The following is a 24,918-nucleotide window of genomic DNA, read 5'->3' on the forward strand; positions in this document are numbered from 1 at the left end:
GTTGGCCCTGTGTCAGGGTCAGGAAGCGGCAGAATTATACTGCCAGAAATTTAGAAAATGGTCTGTGCTTACTAAATGGAATGAGGACGCTCTGGCAGCAATTTTCAGAAAGGGTCTTTCTGAAGCCCTTAAAGATGTTATGGTGGGGTTCCCCACGCCTGTTGGTTTGAGCGAGTCTATGTCTCTAGCCATTCAGATTGATCGGTGCCTGCGCGAACGCAAAGTGGTGCACCATATTGCAGCGTCCTCGGAGCAGAGTCCTGAGCCTATGCAATGTGATAGGATTTTGACTAGAGCGGAACAGAGGGGATACAGACGTCAGAATGGGCTGTGTTTTTACTGTGGGGATTCTGCTCATGCTATTTCTGATTGCCCTAAGCGTATTAAGAGGGTCGCTAGATCTGTTACCATTAGTACTGTGCAGCCTAAGTTTCTCCTGTCTGTGACCCTGATTTGCTCATTGTCATCTTTTTCTGTCATGGCATTTGTGGATTCGGGCACTGTTCTGAACTTAATGGACATAGAATTCGCCAGGCGCTGTGGTTTTTCTTTGCAGCCTTTGCAGAGTCCCATACCCTTAAGGGGTATTGATGCTACACCGTTGGCCAAGAATAAACCTCAGTATTGGACTCAGCTGACTATGTGCATGGCTCCAGCACATCAGTAAGATTGTCATTTTCTGGTGTTGCATAATTTACATGATGTTGTTGTACTGGGTTTTCCATGGTTACAAGTACACAATCCAGTGCTGGATTGGAAATCAATGTCTGTGACTAGTTGGGGTTGTCAAGGGGTACATAGTGACGTTCCTTTAATGTCAATTTCCTCTTCCCCCTCTTCTGATGTTCCTGAATTTTTGTCAGATTTCCAGGATGTATTCGATGAGCCCAAGTCCAGTTCCCTTCCTCCACATAGGGACTGTGATTGTGCTATTGACTTGATTCCTGGCTGGAAGTTCCCTAAGGGCCGACTTTTCAATCTGTCTGTGCCAGAGCATGCCACAATGCGGAGCTATGTCAAGGAGTCTTTAGAGAAGGGGCATATTCGGCCGTCTTTGTCACCATTGGGAGCGGGATTCTTTTTTGTTGCCAAGAAGGATGGCTCCTTGAGACCCTGTATTGATTATCGCCTTCTTAATAAGATCACGGTCAAATTCCAATACCCTTTACCTTTGCTCTCTGATTTGTTTGCTCGGATTAAGGGGGCTAATTGGTTTACCAAGATTGACCTTCGAGGGGCATATAATCTTGTTCGTATTAAACAGGGTGACGAATGGAAAACTGCATTTAATACGCACGAAGGCCATTTTGAATACCTGGTGATGCCTTTCGGGCTTTCTAATGCTCCTTCTGTATTTCATTCCTTTATGCATGATATTTTCCGCAATTATCTTGACAAATTCTTGATTGTGTATTTGGATGATATTTTGATTTTTTCCAATGATTGGGAGTCTCATGTGAAGCAGGTCAGGATGGTATTCCAGATCCTTCGTGATAATGCTCTATTTGTGAAGGGGTCTAAGTGCCTATTTGGAGTTCAGAAGGTCTCTTTTTTGGGGTTTATTTTTTCTCCTTCGTCTATAGAAATGGATCCTGTTAAGGTCCAAACCATTCATGACTGGATTCAACCCACATCTGTGAAGAGCCTTCAGAAATTTTTGGGCTTTGCTAATTTTTATCGCCGTTTCATTGCCAACTTCTCTAGTGTGGTTAAACCCCTGACCGATTTGACGAAGAAAGGCGCTGATGTGACTAATTGGTCCTCTGAGGCTGTTGAGGCCTTTCAGGAGCTTAAACGCCGATTTACTTCTGCCCCTGTCTTGCGTCAGCTGGATGTTTCTCTTCCTTTTCAGGTTGAGGTTGACGCTTCTGAGATTGGGGCAGGGGCCGTTTTGTCACAGAGGAATTCTGATGATTCCTTGATGAAGCCATGTGCCTTCTTTTCCCGAAAGTTTTCGCCTGCGGAACGCAATTATGATGTCGGCAATCGGGAGTTATTGGCTATGAAGTGGGCATTTGAGGAGTGGCGACATTGGCTTGAGGGAGCCAAGCACCGCATTGTGGTCTTGACCGATCATAAGAATCTGATTTACCTCGAGTCGGCCAAGCGGCTGAACCCTAGACAGGCTCGGTGGTCCCTTTTTTTCTCCCGTTTTGATTTTGTGGTCTCATATCTTTCAGGATCTAAGAATGTTAAGGCGGATGCCCTCTCTAGGAGTTTTTTGCCTGATTCTCCTGGAGTCCTTGAGCCGGTTGGCATTCTTAGGGAAGGGGTGATTCTCTCTGCCATTTCCCCTGATTTGCGGAGGGCGCTTCAGGAATTTCAGGCTGATAAACCTGACCTCTGTCCTGTGGGGAAGCTGTTTGTTCCTGATAGATGGACAAGTAAGGTAATTTCTGAGGTCCATTGTTCTGTGTTGGCCGGTCATCCTGGGATTTTTGGTACCAGAGATTTGGTTGCTAGGTCCTTTTGGTGGCCTTCCTTGTCGCGGGATGTGCGTTCTATTGTGCAGTCCTGTGGGACTTGTGCCCGGGCTAAGCCTTGCTGTTCCCACGCTAGTGGGTTGCTTTTGCCTTTGCCTGTCCCGGAGAGGCCTTGGACGCATATTTCCATGGATTTTATTTCGGATCTTTCTGTGTCCCAGAGGATCTCTGTTATCTGGGTGGTTTGTGACCGGTTCTCTAAAATGGTCCATTTGGTACCTTTGCCTAAATTGCCTTCCTCCTCTGATTTGGTTCCATTATTTTTTCAGCATGTGGTTTGTTTGCATGGCATTCCAGAGAATATTGTGTCTGACAGAGGTTCCCAGTTTGTTTCCAGGTTTTGGCGGGCCTTTTGTGCTAAGATGGGCATTAATTTGTCTTTTTCTTCGGCGTTCCATCCTCAGACAAATGGCCAAACTGAGCGAACTAATCAAACCTTGGAAACCTATTTGAGATGCTTTGTGTCTGCTGATCAGGATGATTGGGTGGCTTTCTTGCCATTGGCCGAGTTTGCCCTTAATAATCGGGCCAGTTCGGCTACTTTGGTTTCGCCTTTCTTTTGTAATTTTGGTTTCCATCCTCGTTTTTCTTCAGGGCAGGTTGAGCCTTCTGATTGTCCTGGTGTGGATTCTGTGATGGACAGGTTGCAGCAGATTTGGACTCATGTGGTAGACAATTTGACATTGTCCCAGGAAATGGCTCAGCGTTTTGCTAACCGTCGTCGGTGTGTTGGTCCTCGGCTTCGTGTGGGGGATTTGGTCTGGTTATCCTCTCGTCATGTTCCTATGAAGGTTTCTTCCCCTAAGTTTAAGCCTCGGTTTATTGGTCCTTATAAGATTTCTGAGATTATCAATCCAGTGTCTTTTCGTTTGGCCCTTCCAGCCTCTTTTGCCATCCACAATGTTTTCCATAGATCTTTGTTGCGGAGATATGTGGTACCCGTTGTTCCATCTGTTGATCCTCCTGCCCCGGTGTTGGTTGAGGGGGAGTTGGAATATGTGGTTGAGAAAATTTTGGATTCTTGTTTTTCGAGGCGGAGGCTTCAGTATCTTGTCAAGTGGAAGGGTTATGGCCAGGAGGATAATTCTTGGGTGGTTGCCTCCGATGTCCATGCCGCCGATTTGGTTCGTGCTTTCCATTTGGCTCGTCCTGATCGGCCTGGGGGCTCTGGTGAGGGTTCGGTGACCCCTCCTCAAGGGGGGGTACTGTTGTGAATTCTGCTCTTGGGCTCCCTCCGGTGTTTATAAGTAGCATTTTTTGTGAATTCTGCTCTTGGGCTCCCTCCTGTGGTTTTGAGTGGTATGGCTGCTTCTTGGATTTAGCATCAGCAGCTGTTCTCACTGATCGTCTTTTTGGCTCGGCTATATTAGTCTGGCCTTATCCCTAATTCAATGCCAGTTGTCAATTGTTGAGCCTGGAGTCATGGCTCTCTGAGGATTTCCCTGCCACTCTGACCATTTCAGCAAAGCTAAGTCCTTGCTTGTCTTTTTGCAGTTCACTTGTTGTGGACTTTGTTGTTTGGCATTTTCTATGTTTTGCTCATTTGTCCAGCTTATCAGTATGGATCTATTTAGCTAAGCTGGAAGCTCTGGGCAGCAGAGTTTGCCCTCCACACCTTTAGTCAGGTGTGGAGATTTTTGCATTTCTCTGCGGTGGACTTTTTCTAGTTTTTATTACTGACCGCACAGTTTTCTGTTCTGTACTAATTCTGTCTAGCTAGTAGTGGCCTCCTTTGCTAAATCTTGTTTCATACTACGTATGTCATTTCCATCTCTCACAGTCATTATTTGTGGGGGGGCTGTCCTATCCTTTGGGGATTTTCTCTGAGGCAAGATAGCTTTCCTGTTTCTACCTTTAGGGGTAGCTAGATCTCCGGCTGTGATGAGATGTCCAGGGAGTGACAGGAACATTCCATGGCTACTGCTCGTGTTTTTGTTAAGATTAGGAACTGCGGTCAGTATAGTTACCACCTGCTCAGAGCTAGTCGCATGTCGCTCCTTAATCACCAGACCATAACATAATGTGACCAGGGTGTGGGTCACATGGTTCGCTGTGAGTTTCCTGTTTGAAGCCTGTGTTGTAAGACCTGGGAGGAGGCTTCCTGAAGAGCACATGGTAGGGCTTCAGACCTGGTGGCCTGGGGTGTTGGACTAATGTCCTGAATAGCACCTGGACAGATCATATGCCTGGGGTGTTGGACTAATGTCTTAAACAGCACCTGGACAGGCCACATGCCTCTGTGTTGGACGGTCCCAGGTGGGATGGACGTCCTGAAGAGCACAGTGTGATTCGTGGTTCTGAGTGTGTGGACCTGGACGATCGGTGTTGGGGAAGCTACCGTCCTTCAGTGGCTCTGGACTATCTGACGTGTGCCTGCCAGGCAAGTTGGTGAACCCCGTAAGGCAGTTTTCCCCCAGGAGAGAGGACTGACAAAGAGTCAGCAGGTGGGGCAGGAGCTCCCATAAGGTACCATAGACTGTTGGTGCTTATTGTTTCTATGAACTGTGTGGTAACCCACGGCAACTGGTCAGAAGAGGACCAGCGTGTTTAGTTGCTGCAAACGGGATAATGCAAGCCAATGATACAGTGTGTAAAGGACTATATGTAAGCCGATGATTTGTAACTGGCTTACGGTGCGGTTTATGTCTTGAAAATAAACCGTATAGACTGATTTGTGTTGAAAATTCGTGCCCGTGTGCTTGAATCCCGTGCCAAGCGAGTAATCCCCTACCCGTTAGTGAGTGCAATCTCACATATGGTGGAGAATGCGGGCAACGGTCCAGGAGGCACGTGTGGGGTTGTTTGCTGTGGCTCGGCAGGGCCACGAAGATTGCATCTGGCTGTAACTCAGCAGGGTTACGAAGCTGACAAGCATCTTGCTGTGGATTGGCGGGTCCACGAAGGTGACAAGCAGTTTGCTGTAGATCGATGGATCCACGAAGTTTGCGTTGGAGCCCTGCAGAGCCTTGTGGAGCGTAGCTGCAGTTGTAGCAAGAGGTTCCGCAGCAGGCAGAGCTGCAGTGGCAGCAGCAGCGGCTTGTGATCAGCAGCTGGAGGTGCCGGCGTTTGTGGCTGCAGCAGGAGCTGTGGTAATACCAGCAGGAGCTGGTGCTGAAGTGACATATAAAAAAAAATATATATATATATATATTTTTTGCTCAAGATCATGCAGACTCTTAAAGGGCCACTGTAAGCCCAGGGACATAGTGTGTGTACTGTGCGAACTGGTGCTTAAGAGTACCGTGGGAGTCCACGAGGTGTACCCCAGGGAAGGGGTGGTGTCCCTAAAAGGGTGGTGTCCTTAAAAGTGGGCGGTGACCCAAACAGGGATGGTTGCCCAAAAGGGGCGGAGTCCCAAAAGGGGGCGGTGACCCAAACAGGGATGGTTGCCCAAAAGGGGGCGGAGTCCCAAAAGGGGGCAGTAACCCGAACAGGGGTGGTGTCAAAAAACTGAGCACTTGCCCAAAAGGGGGCAGAGCCAAAAAAAGGGGCGGCAATCAGTGAGGAGTCACGACTGTGTCCTTTTTGGCTGGATGGAGAGCATGTGCGGGGGTTGATAGACCCGGGGAGGGAAGCGTCTTTGCTGAGGACCCTTCCAGGAGGTTCTGTGTCACCTGGGACAAAGGTGAAAGTAAGTGGCCTAGGTAGGGACACTAAAGGTCTTCAGGTAGCCACTCTCTACATTGTTGCAGCTGATGTTTCCACATACCATGAGGTGGCTGTAGTCCCGAACTTGCAGTGTCCTATCGTAATAGGACAAGATTTGGAAGCACTGTGGGACTGGTGGAAAAAGGGTGAAGTGTTTGTGGAAATTGTGTGTATGGGAGGTGGTAATGTTGAGAATGTGCCCCCTAGAGTTGACAGCCCTAAGGTGGGCATGACCAAGGAAAATGGTGAACGGGCCCAACTTAGTGACATGACGTTGGCAGAATCACCTCCCAAAACTGATGGGTCAGGTATACGAGTGACCAGTGGGGAAGGTGCATCTGCCCAACTTACGGACATGTCACCTGATGTGTACCCCAAGATGACTTCAAGTTACATGGTTAATAAAGCCTGTGAATCTGACACCCGGTTAAAGAGTGACTTGAGGGTTCACCATGTTGTGGGGTGTGAGACAGACTCTGGGGGTGACTGTGACATGTCATGGCCAGTAACAAGCGCTACAACTGAGTACGATGTTATGCTGTCAGAAGTATTGACACAGGGTGAAGTCAGGATGGCGGGGACAGCCATGCCAGAAAATGTGACCTGTTTAAGGGGGGACTGTCGGTTCCAGGAAGACCGATTGGGTGGTGGTGACTCCCATTCAGATGATGACGCCAGTGGAAAAGAGTGCAGTAAGGCTGACTCGGGTACAAATGGCAAGTCTTCCTCCCGTCGCCGAAGACGTAAAAAAAGGCAAAGGGGCTGAACCATTTGCATCTTGTGAAGATTTGATGAAAGATGGCGAAGGCTCCAGAAAACCTGGTGCTGAGGACTTGGCGTGTCTGAAGTACTTTAAAGTCCCAGGGAAAAGGGACGAACCTAAAGATGTCACTGCTATGATCCGGCCTCCTTTGTATAAAATTGTGTCATCATAAAATTGTGTCATCACAAATCATGGTCCCTTCATGGTCCGGGTGTCTAGTAAAGCCCATGTCTGACACACAGTAACCCACAGGCTCTGGACCTGGTCCCTTCTATAGGTTATATTTTATATTTTGTTTAGTGTTGTTAAAGCATTTGCCAATTTTTTGCCATATATAACCTGTCATCTGTATAACTCCTGTCACACTATATGTTGCAAATCTACTGGATATATTGGAATATTATACATGTCTAATGACGAGTGATCTACTTCCCCTCTGGCGTTCATACTAACAACTGTTTTCTTCTCTTTCCATAGAGCCGGCTTTACTAGCAATATTTCACTATTTGGCACTATTTCCTCCACCGTGATCCACCGCACTGGATTTCTTCATAAACCACCTATTCACCATCTGAACTCCGTTCTATTATCCACCACCGGACCTGTGTGTTCTCCTTACATCAGTGCCTGTGTCTATATCGGCACCTCCCCTTCCAGCCCCCTCCCCTTACGTCACCGCCGGACAGCTTCACTCTGCTGGAACGCAAATACCGCTGTTAGTGACACGCACGGCCATACTACTTCCGCCGACGTCACTTCCGCCTGTACGCCCGGATCTCTCATCTCTCCCGGCACTGCCCCTGTCTATAAAATGCGCGATAAGCATCGATATAACAGACCAGCGGTGGATACCGCGTCTGTACTCCGATACACGCTACCACGGCCATTTACTATAAGGTATGGATTCTATAGTTGCTTTCAGTAGTAGCCACATACTGCTAACCGCACGCCGCCACCCCCAAGTGGTGTACTTACTCCTCCATCTCATCGCTGTTTTCTTTTTAGCCATCCACCCATGCCCTCTCAGCGCATATGACAGGTATGCCTTTGTTCTCCCTTTCCACAATAGTAACACATACTACGGTATTAGTCACCTCTTTGCATTTATATAGGCGCAGGCTTCCGTGTATCTATGACACATGCTGCCATCGATCACCTCTTCATCCTAGCAGTACGGTACGTCGCATTCCCCCTTCCCCCCCCCTCCCTCTCTGACATAGTCACGTGCTCAAAATGCCTAATATGACCTGGTCCATTTTGCTGGACACTTTATGTGTCCATACCATGTTACTCCATATGACCAGTTATATCCTTACGGTTCTTTAAGTTTGTATATACTTTTTTTTGCATATTCTTTCTTGTATATAATGTTTATGTTGTATATATTGTTTTTTTCACATCTGTAGTAACTGATGAAGGTCCGGACATAGGACCGAAACGTTTTGTGTACTACATTAAATTGACACGAGCATTAAGTTGAGTGCCAGGTTTCTTCTTTAAGTTTCACAAGGTGTGGGAACCTACCGCGGCACCTATTCCAGTAGTGCACACGCTGTTATTTTAACACTGCTGAGACCCAAGAGAGGGCTGACGCTGACAGTGCAGAGTCTGAAGGTGCAGAAGTGGAGGGGGCCACCAAAGAAGTGGTGCCTGAAGTAAATACCTCCTCAAGTGATGGATGCTCCACCAATCCAGAGGATGGGAGAAGCGAGATAGAGCTGCTTAAAGAGTCTGTCGAACAAGAAGGAGTTCTGAGACAAGCGGTTGTGCACAGAGTGGACGAGCTGGAGAGGGAGGTCTTTGAGCTCAGACATCACCTGTCGGCGTGTCAAACCATGAATAGGGCCATATTGAAAAATATGGAGGTGCTCAGAATGGCCCAAGAGAAGCATCAGCAGGAGCTTCTCCAGAGAGAGGAGGAGCGTCGCTGCCTGGCAGAGGAGCTGCTAATGCCCATCTTGACCAGGGGTCTGGAAGAGAGTAAAGCTTAAGAAGAGTGTGCGCTAAGAGCGGAACAAGACGGTCACCCGGTGGTGGCAGAGGTCTTGATGAAAAGGGCCATGGCAAAGCAGGAGCCATCTGTCCTTGAAGACAGTGAGACCCCGCATTTCAAGAGCATAATAGAAGTACCCAAAGACATGCAAGAAGTGTGTGCCAGTAAAGGTGTGCATGAGGCCTTTAGAAAGGCAATAGAGGCATGTAGTGTGCACTGGGCGACTAGGACTCAGCAATTGGTCATACTGTCGACTAAGGAAGTCACAGTGAAGCGAGTGGCTGTCCTGAAAAATATGCACCTGCACTGCCTCCGTACAAAACAGAGGATCATTTTGAAGAATAATGAAGCCGTTCGATGTTTGGAGCGTGAAAGGAAAGCTCAAAGTCGGCTGGGCTTAGTGGAAAACACAGTCCAAGTACCCAAAGTTCTGGTGGCGAAAGTCATTGGGAGACTTGGGAGAGTGATGCAGGAGATGGTCGATAAATCCGGTGTGAAGACACTGAGGATACCGGCTGATGACGAGGTCCAGGTCATGGGTGAAGATGGGATGGTTACATTCCTTGTTATCGGATCCAGAGAGAGTCTTGAGAATATCCGCATGCTCCTGGAATATCGCATGGCATACCTAAGGGAGGTAGAGCAGCTGAGACTTGAGAGACGGCAAGTTAATAAACAGCTGCCAGAAAGGCGAAGAAGATGGCGGCCACTTTCGACCCGAAATGTGGACAAACAAAGGGGTGGAAGTACCCAGCCTGAAGGAAGAGTTAGAGGCAGTGACTCCTCAGTTAGGTCAGTGTTGAGTGGCCTAGGTGGGAGACCCGGTAGCGGACATGTTGACAAAGAGTCAGTCCAGACAGGTCATATGGGTGCAAGGGGATTGCGACGCCAGCTTGACCATGATGCTGAAACCCAACTGAGAGGGCTCTCTCGACTGGTAGGGCAAGGTGACTAGGGTACCCGGTCTTGAGGCCCCTGGGTTAAGACAAATGTTCAACCCCACAGGTGTTAACAGAGGGGGGATATGTGATGCAGTGACCCCTGTAACAGGTACGGGGTGCTACATGGTCTCCCCAGTATACGCACGGAGGTATGTTGAGGCTGTGAGAGTGCATGGCAGTTGCATTGATGTGATGATGTGACAAAGTCCGGCATTGTGGTGAATGGCCAATATGTGTGTCACAGAGGAGGAGACTCTGCACTGCCAGCCTGAAGCAATGTGGTGTTCTGGGACCTATAGTTCCAAAAGTATTTTGTATGTTTATAATGGGAGGCTGGCAGGGCTAGTTATGTGAGATGGGCGGGACAAACTAGCCACACACCCATACTCCCACCCAGGGGAGTAGTTACACCTAGATAATGTGACCAGGGTGTGGGTCACATGGTTTGCTGTGAGTTACCTGTTTGAAGCCTGTGTTGGAAAACCTGGGAGGAGGCTTCCTGAAGAGCACATGGTAGGGCTTCAGACCTGGTGGCCTGGGGTGTTGGACTAACGTCTTGAATAGCACCCGGACAGGTCATATGCCTGGGGTGTTGGACTAATGTCCTAAACAGCACCTGGACAGGCCACATGCCTCTGTGTTGGACGGTCCCAGGAGGGATGGACGTCCTGAAGAGCACAGTGTGATTCGTGGTTCTGAGTGTGTGGACCTGGACGATCGGTGTTGGGGAAGCTACCGTCCTTCGGTAGCTCTGGACTAACTGACGTGTGCCTGCCAGGCAAGTTGGTGAACCCCGTAAAGCAGTTTCCCCCAGGAGAGAGGACTGACAAGGAGTCAGCAGGTGGGGCAGGAGCTCCCATAAGGTACCATAGACTGTTGGTGCTTATTGTTCCTATGAACTGTGTGGTAACCCACAGCAACTGGTCAGAAGAGGACCAGCGTGTTTAGTTGCTGCAAAGGGATAATGCAAGCCAATGATACAGTGTGTAAAGGACTATATGTATGCCGTAGATTTGTAACCCTACGCTTACGGTGCGGTTTATGTCTTGAAAATAAACCGTATGGACTGATTTGTGTTGAAAATTCGTGCCCGTGTGCTTGAATCCCGTGCCAAGCGAATAATCCCCTACCCGTCAGTGAGTGCAATCTCACAATACATATATATATATATATATATATATATATATATATATATATATATATATATATACACTCACTGGCCACTTTATTAGGTACACCTGTCCAACTTCTTGTTAACACTTAATTTCTAATCAGCCAATCACATGGCGGCAACTCAGTGCATTTAGGCATGTAGACATGGTCAAGTGGCATGGTTGTTGGTGCCAGAAGGGCTGGTCTGAGTATTTCAGAAACTGCTGATCTACTGGGATTTTCACGCACAACCATCTCTAGGGTTTACAGAGAATGGTCCGAAAAAGAAAAAAAATCCAGTGAGCGGCAGTTCTGTGGGCGGAAATGCCTTGTTGATGCCAGAGGTCAGAGGAGAATGGGCAGACTGGTTCGAGCTGATAGAAAGGCAACAGTGACTCAAATCGCCACCCGTTACAACCAAGGTAGGCCTAAGAGCATCTCTGAACGCACAGTGCGTCGAACTTTGAGGCAGATGGGCTACAGCAGCAGAAGACCACACCGGGTACCACTCCTTTCAGCTAAGAACAGGAAACTGAGGCTACAATTTGTACAAGCTCATCGAAATTGGACAGTAGAAGATTGGAAAAACGTTGCTTGGTCTGATGAGTCTCGATTTCTGCTGCGACATTCGGATGGTAGGGTCAGAATTTGGCGTAAACAACATGAAAGCATGGATCCATCCTGCCTTGTATGGAGCATCTTTGGGATGTGCAGCCGACAAATCTGCGGCAACTGTGTGATGCCATCATGTCAATATGGACCAAAATCTCTGAGGAATGCTTCCAGCACCTTGTTGAATCTATGCCACGAAGAATTGAGGCAGTTCTGAAGGCAAAAGGGGGTCCAACCCGTTACTAGCATGGTGTACCTAATAAAGTGGCCGGTGAGTGTATATATATATATATATATATATACACACACACACTTTTTTGTATTTATATATTTTTTATTGGGAGTGCATTATACTGTATGGAGGCCTATGGGGATTGCATTATATTATATAGAGGCCTATGGGGAGTGCATTGTACCATATAAAGGCCTATGGGGAGTGAATTATATTATATAGAGGCTGTTAAACAGTAAGGGGAATCCTATATGAGGGCCGTTATGTATCTTCCAGAATGTGCTTAGAAGCATACTGAACCACTGGGGTTCATTGTAATCACAGCCATGGCTGTGGCTACCATCTATATATATAATCATCTTAGGTCCATTTCCGTCTGTTTGTCTGTAACGGAAATCCCGCATCGCTGGTTGGTCGTGCCTGGCCGGCCGTGACCAATCAGCAATATTGGGGCGGGATTTAAACATTGCTTCACTTTTTACTATTGATGCTGCCTAATTCTTTTTTTAACAGGGATATGGTGCCCACACTGCTATATACTATGTGGCTGTGTTATGTACTATGTGGGCTGTGTTATATACTGTGTGGGCTGTGCCATATACTACGTGGGCTGTGCTATATACTACGTGAGCTGTGTTATATACTACTAGATGGTGGCCCGATTCTAACTGATTGGGTATTCTAGAATGCACAGCCACATAGTATATAACACAGCCCACGTAGTATATAGCACAGCCACGTAGTATATAACACAGCCCACATAGTATATAGCATAGCCACGTAGTATATAACCCAGCCCACGCAGTATATAACACAGCCGATGTAGTATATAGAACAGGCACATAGTTTATAGCACAGCCCACATAGTATATAACACAGCCCACATAGTATATAGCACAGCCCACGTAGTATATAGCACAGCCCACGTAGTATATAGCACAGCCCACATAGTATATAACATAGCCACTTAGTATATTGCACAGCCCACATAGTATATAGCACAGCCCACGTAGTATATGGCACAGCCCACATAGTATATAACATAGCCACGTAGTATATTGCACAGCCACGTAGTATATAACACAGCCCACACAGTATATAACACAGCCACATAGTATATTGCACAGCCCACATAGTATATAGCACAGTCCACGCAATATATAACACAGCACCGTAGTATTTTGCACAGGCACGTAGTATATAACACAGCCCACACAGTATATAACACAGCCCACATAGTATAAAACATAGCCACTTAGTATATTGCACAGCCACGTAGTATATAACACAGCCCACACAGTATATAACACAGGCCACGCAGTATATAACACAGGCCACGTAGTAGATAGCACAGCCCACGCAGTATATAACACAGCCACGTAGTATATAGCACAGCCCACACAGTATATTGCACAGCCCTAGCAGTAAATAACACAGCCCACGCAGTATATAACACAGGCCATGTAGTATAAAGCACAGCCCATGCAGTATATAACACAAGCCATGTAGTATATAACACAGGCCACGTAGTATATAGCACAGCCCATGCAGTATATAACACAGGCCACGTAGTATATAACACAGGCCACGCAGTATATAACACAGGCCACGTAGCATATAACGCAGCCCATGCAGTATATAACATAGCAACGTCGTATATTTCACAGCCCACATAATATATAGCACAGCCCACGCAGTGTATAACACAGCCACGTAGTATATTGCACAGGCACGTAGTATATAGCACAGCCCACGTAGTATATAACACAGCCCACGCAGTGTATAACACAGCTATGGCAGTATATAACACAGGCCATGTAGTATATAACACAGCCCACGCAGTATATAACACAGCCCACGCAGTATATAACACAGCCCACGCAGTATATAACACAGCAACGTAGTATATAGCACAGCCACATAGTATATAGCACAGCCCACGCAGTATTTAACACAGCGACGTAGTATATAACACAGGCCGCGCAGTATATAACACAGGCTATGCAGTATATAACACTGGCCACGCAGTATATAACACAGCCCACGCAGTATATAACACAGCCCACGCAGTATATAACACAGCAACGTAGTATATAACACAGTCACGCAGTATGTAGCACAGCCCACGCAGTATATAACATCCCGTGCCAATGTCGCTGATTGGTCGCACCCGGCCAGCTGCGACCAATCAGCGAAGTGGTGTTTAAATCCCACGCCAATGTCGCTGATTGGTCTCAGACGGCTGGGCGCAACCAGTCAGCGAAGCGTGGTTTAAATCCCACGCCAATGTCGCTGACTGGTCGCGGACGGCTGGGTGCGACCATGCAGCGAATTGTGGTTCAAATCCCGGGCCAATTTGCGGCCGGACAGCGCCTGTCGCTGATTGGTCGTGGCCGGCTTGGCGTGACCAATCAGCGAAGCGGTGTTTAAATCCCACGCCAATGTCGCTGTTTGGTCGTGGCCAATCAGCAAAGTGGTGTTTAAATCCCGCGCCAATGTCGCTGATTGGTCGCGGCCGGCTGGGCGTGACCAATCAGCGAAGCATGACTTAAATCCCGCTCCAATGTCGCTGATTGGTCATGGCCGGCCGGGGGCGACCAATCAGCAAAGCGGTGTTTAAATCCCGCGCCAAACGGTGGGACCGGAGCATCGCAAGTAGCAGGAAGGAAAAGCTTATACTATATATAAGCCAATGGGTTTTGCATTATACATACTATATATAGGCCTATTGGAAGTGCATTACACCATTACACTATATAGAGGCCTATGGGGAGTGCATTATACTATATATAAGCCTATGGAGAGTGCATTATACTATATCTAAAGGCTTATGTGGAATGCATTATACTATATAGAGGCCTATGGGGAGTGCATTTTACTATATGGAAGCCTATGGAGAGTGCATTATACTATATAGTAGCATATGAGGAGCGCATTATACTACAGTTGTGCTCAATTGTTTACATACCTCCGCAGAATTTTTGCTTTCTTGGCCTTTTTTCAGAGAAAATGAATGATAACACCAAAACTTTTTCTCCACTCATGGTTGGTGGTTGGGTGAAGCCATTTATTATCAAACTACTGTATTTTCTCTTTTTAAATCATAATGACAACCCAAAACATCCAAATGACCCTGATCAAAAATTCACAAACCCTGTTGATTTTGGCCCGATAACATGCACAGAAGTTGACACAAATGGGTTTGTATGGCTTCTAAAGGTAACATCCTCACCTGTGACCTGTTTGCTTGTAATCAGTGTGTGTGCATAAAAGCTGAGTGAGTTTCTGGGATCCAGACAGACTCTTGCATCTTTCATCCAGCCACTAAAATTTCTGGATTGTGAGTCATGGGGAAAGCAAAAGAATTGTCAATGGATCTAAGGGAAAAGGTAGTTGAAATGTATAAAATAGGAAAGGGATACAAAAAGATATCCAAGGAATTGATAATGCCAGACAGCATTGTTCAAACTGTGATTAACAAATGGAAAATCAGGGGCTCTGTAAAACCAAAACCACGGTCAGGAAGACCAACAAAAATGTCGTCCACTACTATCAGGAAAATTGTTCTGGATGCAAAGAAAAACCCACAAATAACATCAGCTGAAATACAGGACTCTTTGAAAACTAGTGGAGTGGCTGTTTCAAGATACACAATAAGGAAGCACTTGAAGAAAAATGCCACAAAGTATCCCACTTACAATACACAAAACAGCACAGAGACAAGCCTTAAAACGTCCGGAACAAGGTAATTTGGAGTGAAGAGACCAAAATTGAACTTTTTGGTCACAACCATAATCGTTACATTTGGAGAGAGATCAACAAGGCCCATGATGAAAGGAACAGCATTCCTACTGTATAGCGCGGAGGTGGGGATGTGTGAGCTACAAAAGCACAGGAAACTTGGTCAAAGTTGAAGGAAAGATGAATGCAGCACATTATCAGCAAATACTGGAGGCAAATTTGCACTCATCAGTCCAGAAGCTGTGCATGGGACGTACTTGGGCGTTCCAATATGACAACAATCCAAAACACAAGGCCAAGTAAACCTGTTATTGGCTTCAGCAGAACAAAGTGAAGGTTCTGGAGTGTCCATCTCAGTCTTCTGACCTCAATATCACTGAGCCACTCAGGGGAGATCTCAAGCACGCAGGTCATGCTAGACAGCCCAGGAATTTACAGAAACTGGAGGGTTTTTGCCAAGAAGAGTGGGCAGCTTTACCATCTAAGAAAATAAAGAACCTCATCCACAACTGCCAAAAAAGACTTCAAGCTGTCATTGATGTTAGAGGGGGCAATACACGGTATTAAGAAATGGGGTATGTGAACTTTTGATCAGGGTTATTTGGATGTTTTGGGTTGTCATTATGATTTAAGAAGAGAAAACAAAGTAGTTTGACAATAAATGTCTTCACCCAGCCACTATCCATGAGTGGAGAAAAAGTTTTGGTGTTATCATTCATATTCTCTGAAAAAAGGCCAAGAAAGCAAAAATTCTGAGCATAACTGTATATAGAGGTATATGGGAGTGCATTATACTATACAGAGACATGTGGGGAGTGCATTATACTATATAGAGGTCTATCGGGAGTGCTTTATACTATATGCTGGACTATGGGGAGTCCATTATACTATATAGAGGGTTATGAGGGGTTTGGTATACTATATGGAGGACTATGGGGTGCATTATACTATATGGAGGCTATTTAGAGGCATACATTGAGTGGGCCATCATACAGTGTGGGGTCCATCATACAGTGTTGGAGCCATCAAACAGTTTGGTGGCTACTAAGGGGTCAGTATACTGTGTGGGTGTACTATACAGTGAGGGGGCATTATAATGTGTATAAGAGAGCATCATTGTATGCAGAGGGGAGCTGTACAGGGGGAGATTCAGGACATTATTAAATGTTAATTGGGCACTTATTGTTATTGGGGAACTCAGGTTATGTGAGAACTGTTTTCCAGGGTACCTGCACAGGGCATTTATATATCCTAGAGGTTTGTTTTACCATCTAGAGGGAACACAGTACCACCCAGTAGGTACAGTAATAGGGACACATACGGCAGCAGTGGCTCAGTACTAGGGTGTCAGTAAGATGAGGAATTTGTGCAGGTTTGGATTAAATGGGAAGGGTGCTGGAAATGTGAGAAGTAAAATGTGACTTTGTTGTAATCTGTGCAGCCGAGTACTGGCTGGAGGAAGTTGTTATGTCTGTCTGGGCGCAATAAAAAAGACGAGAAAAGTGAGCGATTCCATCAGAAAGAACATCATCTATAGGCTAATATATACTGTATATCTGTAATGTAATCTTTTGTATGTTCTGCAGTACTGGTATCTACCACTATATGGTCACAATATGGCAGTAATTTCAGTATTGGTCTTTGTATAGAGATCATTTGCAGTAACAGTGCGGTAATCTGCTTAGGCTGGGTTCACATTGCGTTAATGGTGTCCGTTAGACGGACTACGTTACACCGCGGCATAAACGTGGTGTAACGTAGTCCGTTACGGCCGCTATTGACTGCAATGTCGGACGCATCGCTAGCGCATGCCCACAATGGGCGTGCACTAGGGATGTGCCGTCATTGAGTGACGGACCCTGAGACGCGGGCTGCAGTGTTTCCGGGTCCGTCACTGCTAGCGCAGATAGAGCCAGCAGATGCTCTATCTGCGCTAGCGCGATGTAACGTCGGTACTTGCGTTAACAGCAGCCCATTAGCGTATGTGCTGAACGGGCTGCTGCTAACGCAGTGTGAACCCAGCCTTAGAATCTCCTACATCCACTATTAGGGTGAGTATAAAAGACATGCCGGTGTCCAGGGCAAACTGAATAGAAAAAACAATGGAGTGAGGGGCACAAACGGCAATTTAGCATGGGGTACCATGCAGTCTAAGACCGGCCCTGGTTTTTTATAAAGTCATGCTTAGGAAGGGTAGCAGAGGTGACAGGGTCTCTTTAATGCATAATTTAAAAAGTTATATCCTTTTACATACGCTTAAAGGTTATTCTATAAAATGTCAACACTAAGAATACAATGTCCTGTTGCTTTATCTTTGTAGAATAAGTCTTCACGTAGAGCAAATTTTACATTTAACTTGGCTGCCAAACCAAACTATCTCGGCATAGCTAAAGCTAAAACATTGTCAAATTAATTTGCTACATGGGTCCTGTAATGCATTGTAATACCGCCCAGTCTTTCCAAAATTATTTTATTTCATTACACCATTGTAAATTGAATGCAGGAAGCAATGATTCTGTTTCAGTCAATAGTGTGACTTGGGAAATTAAATAACCAGCTCATTTAATGACTTTCAAGACTGAACTGCAATATATTACTGTAAAATCATCATCAGCATCTGAATGATCTGTCTTAAACAACATGACATTGTTTGCATTTCATCACAGCTTGCTTATCATTTCATTATGATTTTCTGCCATTACTATAGGCAGCATTAGACTGTTTCCACTTTATTGATGAGCACTCACAAGCAGGAGATGAGAGCTTTGCCACCTCTGCTGTTTTCTCTAATTTTTATTCATTTTCAGCTCAATGTGCTCCTGATTGTATTTTTCCATATTAATTCACAGAATGAGCTTCCGTACAGAAAGATTCACACAAATGGCCTAGAACAACATTTGGAAAAAGATGTACAAATGGCATGGACTAGCTGACCTTATTTTGGTATTAAACCAAAAAAAATAGGATGTCGCATATCAGGGGACTTTATTCATGCACGAAAAATGCTTGGGCAGGCAACCAAACCAAGCTAGTGATGGCATATTATGTGCAAGGAATAAAACAAAGTAGGGCATGGAAAGTGTTCTTTATGCAGAGTCATATGAGTGGAACAGACCGAATGCAAATAAGAGTTCACAATCTCATAATAATCTATGTGTAATGGCGCACTGCCTGTGGAAGGCTGCCAGTTCTTTATAAGACTTGTAGGGATAAACTTTGTACAATCCTTCACTTTTTAAAAGTGTGGTTGGTGTCTGGTGGAGCGATCTGGTAGAGAAAAGCCATGATGTTGGGTTAGAGGCAGGAGGTCAAAGTCTCAGGGTATGTGTCCACGTTCAGGATTGCATCAGGATTTGGTCAGGATTTTTCATCAGTATTTGTAAGCCAAAACCAGGAGTGTGTGATAAATGCAAAAGTGGAGCATATGTTTCTATTATACTTTTCCTCTAATTGTTCCACTCCTGGTTTTGGCTTACAAATACTGATGAAAAATCCTGACCAAATCCTGATGCAATCCTGAACGTGGACACATACCCTAATACAGAATTGTGAAACAGATTGTTAAAAGTATGAGACAAGGTCAGGAACTAATAATCGGGAAATACAAGAAGCAAGGCTTAACAAAGCAACTTCAAATGATCAAATAAGTTTGAGTGGAATTGAATTCCACTCAAATGTTATAAGACTCTGCGTTGACCAAAACGAGGATTTTTTTTAATTTTCTTCCATGCGTATTGGGGTGCCAAGGAAATGCATGGTAAAAATTAAGTAGCAAGATTTGAAGGTCTTACCTTCTAATTTTGTTCCTTTTTGGTCATAGATATTTTAGAATTTTCTTTTTTCAAGATTAGTTATCATTTACTAGTTGCTCAATGGCACATCATATTGCAGTTTTAAATGTTTGTTGGCATGTTATGCCGTTTACCGATCAGATTAATTATATTTACGCGAAAAACTGAAGTGATTGCTACACTGCTACTAAGTACTGACAAATGTACAATGTACATAATTGTGAAATGCATATTTTTACTGTAATAGAATGCTTACTGCCGTTCTATGTTTTTTTAATTATAAATAGTATAGCCAGCTAAAGGTTGGATGACAAACTGAGTGGTTATTGTGTGTACAATATTGTGGAAAATGAGAAACATGGAATAATTCACATGCCTTGAGCAAGTGGTAAATCTAAATTTAATGTCAACATATTTTACATGGTGAATCCTTATGCCAAAAGGAACAAATTTGAGGGGTAAGACTTGCCAATTTGCAAAGTTAATTTTTCCTTGGCACCCTAGTGCTTATCCAGTAAAATGGCTGGCTTCTATTTTTCTGAAAGGTAAGAGGCTATCAAAATGTAAAAAAAAAACCTTTATACCCACCTCTTTGGCCCTTCTGCATCACCCATCCAGTCCTTAAGATCAGAAATACCCTGGCATCTCATGCTGTGCCGGGAAGATTTGATGAGGGCCCATAAGGGTTCTGCAGAAGTGTGCCAAGGGATTTCAGCATGAATGGCAGTGATCTGAAGATGTGATGAGGACTGGATGGGTGACAGTGAGGAGCAGAGAGGCTGGAAAGGTGAGTATAAGGATTTTTTAAATACTTTTTACATATTACCTTTATTATGCTACCAGCTCTGGAGAGACCCAAGAGCATAATTTGAGACATTAAATAACAAATAACCCTCTAATTCACCTGTTGCACTTTTTTTCCTGGGAAATTTGATTTGTTATTTTTTCCCAGGAAAATCTATCTTCAGAGAAGTTATTCTCCGCAAATCGAATTACCTGGAAAAACAACGCGAACAGGCAAATTTGAATATTGCCTGATCCGCTTATATCTAAATGCAACAGACCATAGTCAGTAACAACTCATAACTGTAAGCTTGCAACAATCTGCTGGAGCGTAAGGGTTAAAAAGTAATTGTTCACTGCACTGTGAATGGTGGATGTAATCACTCCCCAGCAGTTTGATTGACAGTTCGCTCTGCATCACATCTGTGCTAAGTGCCAGGGAATTATTACAGCAGTCACTCAAGGTATAGTGAATGAAGTGAATGATGACTGCAATTGCGCTGAGCACACCCCTATACTTATAAGTGAGCCATAGCCGTGCTGTCACTAAAGCAGCCAGGCAGCATTTTAATACTATCTATTTGAAGAATAATCCTAGTGTATATCTGCAGGTAAATAGCTTTTTTGCACAGGATAGGTTCCCTTTAATAAGAGTCATAAAATCACTTACATGTTACCCCAAAATGGTAACATTCAAAACTCGTAGTGAAAAATAAAATTATGTCTATTGAAAGGTCGAGATGAAAAAATTAGATTAATTGAAAATAGGTTTCAAGACTACAATTAGTATGTTACATGTACATCTATTTGCAGAAAGGAGTTAATTCTTCTACCTTTTTCATTGGATTTCAATAAGTTATAGCTATTCCTCTTCAACAAATAAAGCTTATTTATGAAGGAGAATTTATAGTATTTTCTGCATCAACTCCTCGATCATTATTTACTGTCAGGTAATAAAAATGGTCCTGATGACGTGATAATCACCCGGATGTAAGTGAATTTCTAAGGGGAGCTCAATGCACACAGGTTAATACAGCTTCCAATAAAGGCAATTAGAGATGTATAAATGCATATGGGTAAGCGCCCCCCGGTGGCTGCATGAGGACCGGCTAGACTAAATTTAGCAACAACCGCATCCTGAAAGTGATAATTGACCCCTTAACCAGTGTTCAGTGTGGCATCCTTTAGGGAAAACATGTAAGCAAAACTAATTAAGTCAATGAAAAAGAAGAATCTTGACCTTTTGTTATTTCTTGAGTGAACAAAATAAACTATCCCCTTAACCCCTAATTGTGTACATGAGGAAATATAATTTTCTGTTTCTTTTTTAGAATAAAATAATGTGCACATAACTGTAATGATGTATTTTTGAATAGTATCATCTTAAGGATTGCCTAGGGGTACAATTGGAAATGGCATTAGAAAGCTATTCCATTTATGTGTAATTTTTGCTTTGGTTTAGCCACAAATGTGGTCACAGTTTTTGTACAGTGGGGAATAAATATAAGTATTTGATCCCTTGCTGATTTTGTAAGTTTGCCCACTGACAAAGACATGAACAGTCTATAATTCTAAAGGTAGGTTAATTTTAACATTGAGAGATAGAATATCAAAAATAAAATCCAGAAAATCACATTGTATAAATTATATAAATGTATTTGCATTTTGCTGTGAGAAATAAGTATTAGGCCATGTGCACACGTTGCGGATTTCCTGCTGATCCGCTGCGTTTTTTACCGTGCAGAAACGCTGCAGATCCGCAAGTGATTTACAGTACAATGTAAATCAATGGACAAAAAAATGCTGTGCTAATGGTGCGTAAAACTCCGCACTGAAAACGCTGCGGGTTAAAAGAAGGAGCATGTCATTTATTTGTGCGGATCTGCAGCGTTTCTGCACCCATTGACTTGCATTGAGTCGGGCACATCCACAGCAAAACCGCAGATCTAAAAAAGATCTGCGGTTTTGCTGTGAGAAACGCTGCAGATCGGGAGGGGGGAAGAGTGTGTGGGTGAAGCGATGGCCGGGGGACCACCACGGTGCAGCAAGATTACTGTACACAAGATGAGGTGCAAACAACAAAGGGTAGATTTATTGGGAGGCAAGGAATTAAGTGGGTGAGAAAGATGCAAACAGGGGTATGCAATGGCAAGAGACACTTTACAAGAGTTAAAAACTTTATCTTGTCCTTAAAATAGCACGGTGCTCCAACTATTACAGACTCAGAATATGTCTCACAAGCAAATTTAAACAATAAACAAATAACGATGCTACTCTACGTATAACCTCCCTGGCCCTTACTAAGCAGGCCACACGGCTGCCGTGTACTGACTACTGAAGCCTACACTAGGCCCTAACAGGTGCACCAAACAGGAACAGACTCACGGTGATGTTGGGGACTCAGGTCCAGTCCCAGGGGGGCCCCCAGCAGTCTATTATGGCGGTGCGCACGGCTTTCTGTCAACTCTGTGAAGCGTGGTCTTCTCCTTGCTTCTGGATCCTAGGGATGCTCCTGGAAACTGTAAGTCCCTTTCTCAGTATCTTCGTGGCTTCACAAACTAGCACAAAACAGCCACCTTTGCTGTACCCGGAAAAGTCTTGCAAATTTCACAAGTACACTCTATCCCAGGCTGTGGGATCTTTCTTGTAGCAAACAGCACACAGTTCTCTCTAGCAGCTTCAGCTCCCACACACAGTTCAGGCTCAACTCCTCCCCTAATTCGAGGGCAGTTCATCTTCACAGCCTATAGCAGGGGGAAGCAGGACCTTCTATCACACCAGACAAGGGGGTGCTGTCTCTTAAAGTGGCAGCGTGTTACTGTCCATAACAGCACCACCCTCTTACATGGGCGGAGTGTGGGCAGAGACTGTGTGTGTGGGCGGAGACTGTGTGTGTGCGGGGAAGATGTGGTTGTCTGTGTGTGGATGTTTTTGTGTGTCTGCGGCGATCGTGAGGGTCTGCGGGGATCGCGGGGCTGTCGGGCATCTGTGCGGGAATAGTGGGGGGGTGCGCCGGGCTGTCAGGGGTCTGCGGCGGGCTGTTGGGGGTCTGCGGCAGGCTGTCAGGGGTCTGTGTGTGGCTGTCGGGGGTCTGCGCTGGGCTGTCGAGGGTCTGCATTGGGCTGTCGGGGGTCTGTGCGGGGCTGCTGGGGGTCTGCGGCGGGCTGTCAGGGGTCTGCGGCGGGCTGTGGGGGGCCTGCGGCGGGCTGTCAGGGATCTGTGCCGGGCTTTGGGGGGTCCTTGGGGGTGTGTGCGCGTGCAGGAATCGTCTGATGGGACTTCAATTCCCATCGGGCTATGTCTGCTACAGTGACAGTGGTTGACACATTAGCCAATGATGGGACAGAAGTAGTCCCATCATCCGGCTAATGTGTTGAATGTAAAAAAACCACGAACATACAACAGAACATACAACATACGACAGTACATACAACATATAACATATGACAGAACATACAACATATAACATATGACAGTACATACAACATATGACAGTACATACAACATATGACAGTGCATACAACATATGACAGAACATACAACATATGACAGAACATACAACATATGACAGTACATACAACATACAACATATGACAGTACATACAACATATGACAGAACATACAACATACAACATATGACAGTACATACTACATACAACATATGACAGAACATACAACATATGACAGTACATACAACATATGACAGTACATACAACATACAACATCACAGAATATACAACATATGACAGAACATACAACATATAACATACATCCATATAGACACACAATACATACATACAGTACATTCATACATTACATACAATACATACGTAAAAGACATACAGTACATATAACATAGAGTACATACTCACCATCACTTGTCACTTTGTTCCCCGAAGCCAGTGTCACCTGTAAAAAATATTAAAATAACAAACAAACATTATACTCCTTGATCAGCAGAAATCCACGAGTGTCCCACGATGATCTCCCGTGGTGAGCAGCAGCATCAGCTGATGCGACCGCTCTCTAGGTGCTCCAGGAATACAATGACGGGAGGAAGGTATCCTTCCACACTGTATTCCTCTGCCACTGTAAAAAATAGCCCCTAGTCTCACTTTTGGCACTGCTGTGTGAGAAAGTTCCCACGCAGCAATGGCATAAAGTGAGACCAGTGAACTAAGGTAACCTCAGTGATACACTGCAGGAGCCATTGTCTCCTGTCAGTGTGTCACTGGAGGTCCTATAGAGCAGTGACATCACCCGATGTCACTGTTCTATAGGGGAGATCGTCGTGGGACACTTGTTATTAATTGTGAAAATAAACACTGTGTGCACTGCTATAGAGTGGTGCTGAGACTAAGTTCCCAAACCATCTAGTCAATATGAAAAAGTCTAGCACTAAACTTAAGCATGAATAGTAGATTTATTCGTAGCACTTGTTGTCTCTGAGACATACGGTGGACTCCGTGTCTGGTGGCAGAGCCCCCTCTTACCCTTTGTCGGCATCAACAGCCATTGATACTGTACAACAACGTGTGGCCTCCGCCCTACCCCAGCAGCATTCTCTTTAAGCCAGTTTAAATACCATTAGTATCCACATACAGTACGGCGGCGCTATTGCACAATATATGCACCATTCTCCCGGTATACAAAATATACCAGATAAGCTTATCAAAGCACGTGACTGATGAAAGCCCTTAAGGACTGAAACGTTTCAAGTGCTATGAATAAATCTACTATTCATGCTTAAGTTGAGTGCTAGACTTGATATTGACTTGT

The sequence above is a fragment of the Ranitomeya variabilis genome, chromosome 6, assembly GCF_051348905.1.
Source record: "Ranitomeya variabilis isolate aRanVar5 chromosome 6, aRanVar5.hap1, whole genome shotgun sequence".
Lineage (NCBI taxonomy): Eukaryota > Metazoa > Chordata > Amphibia > Anura > Dendrobatidae > Ranitomeya > Ranitomeya variabilis.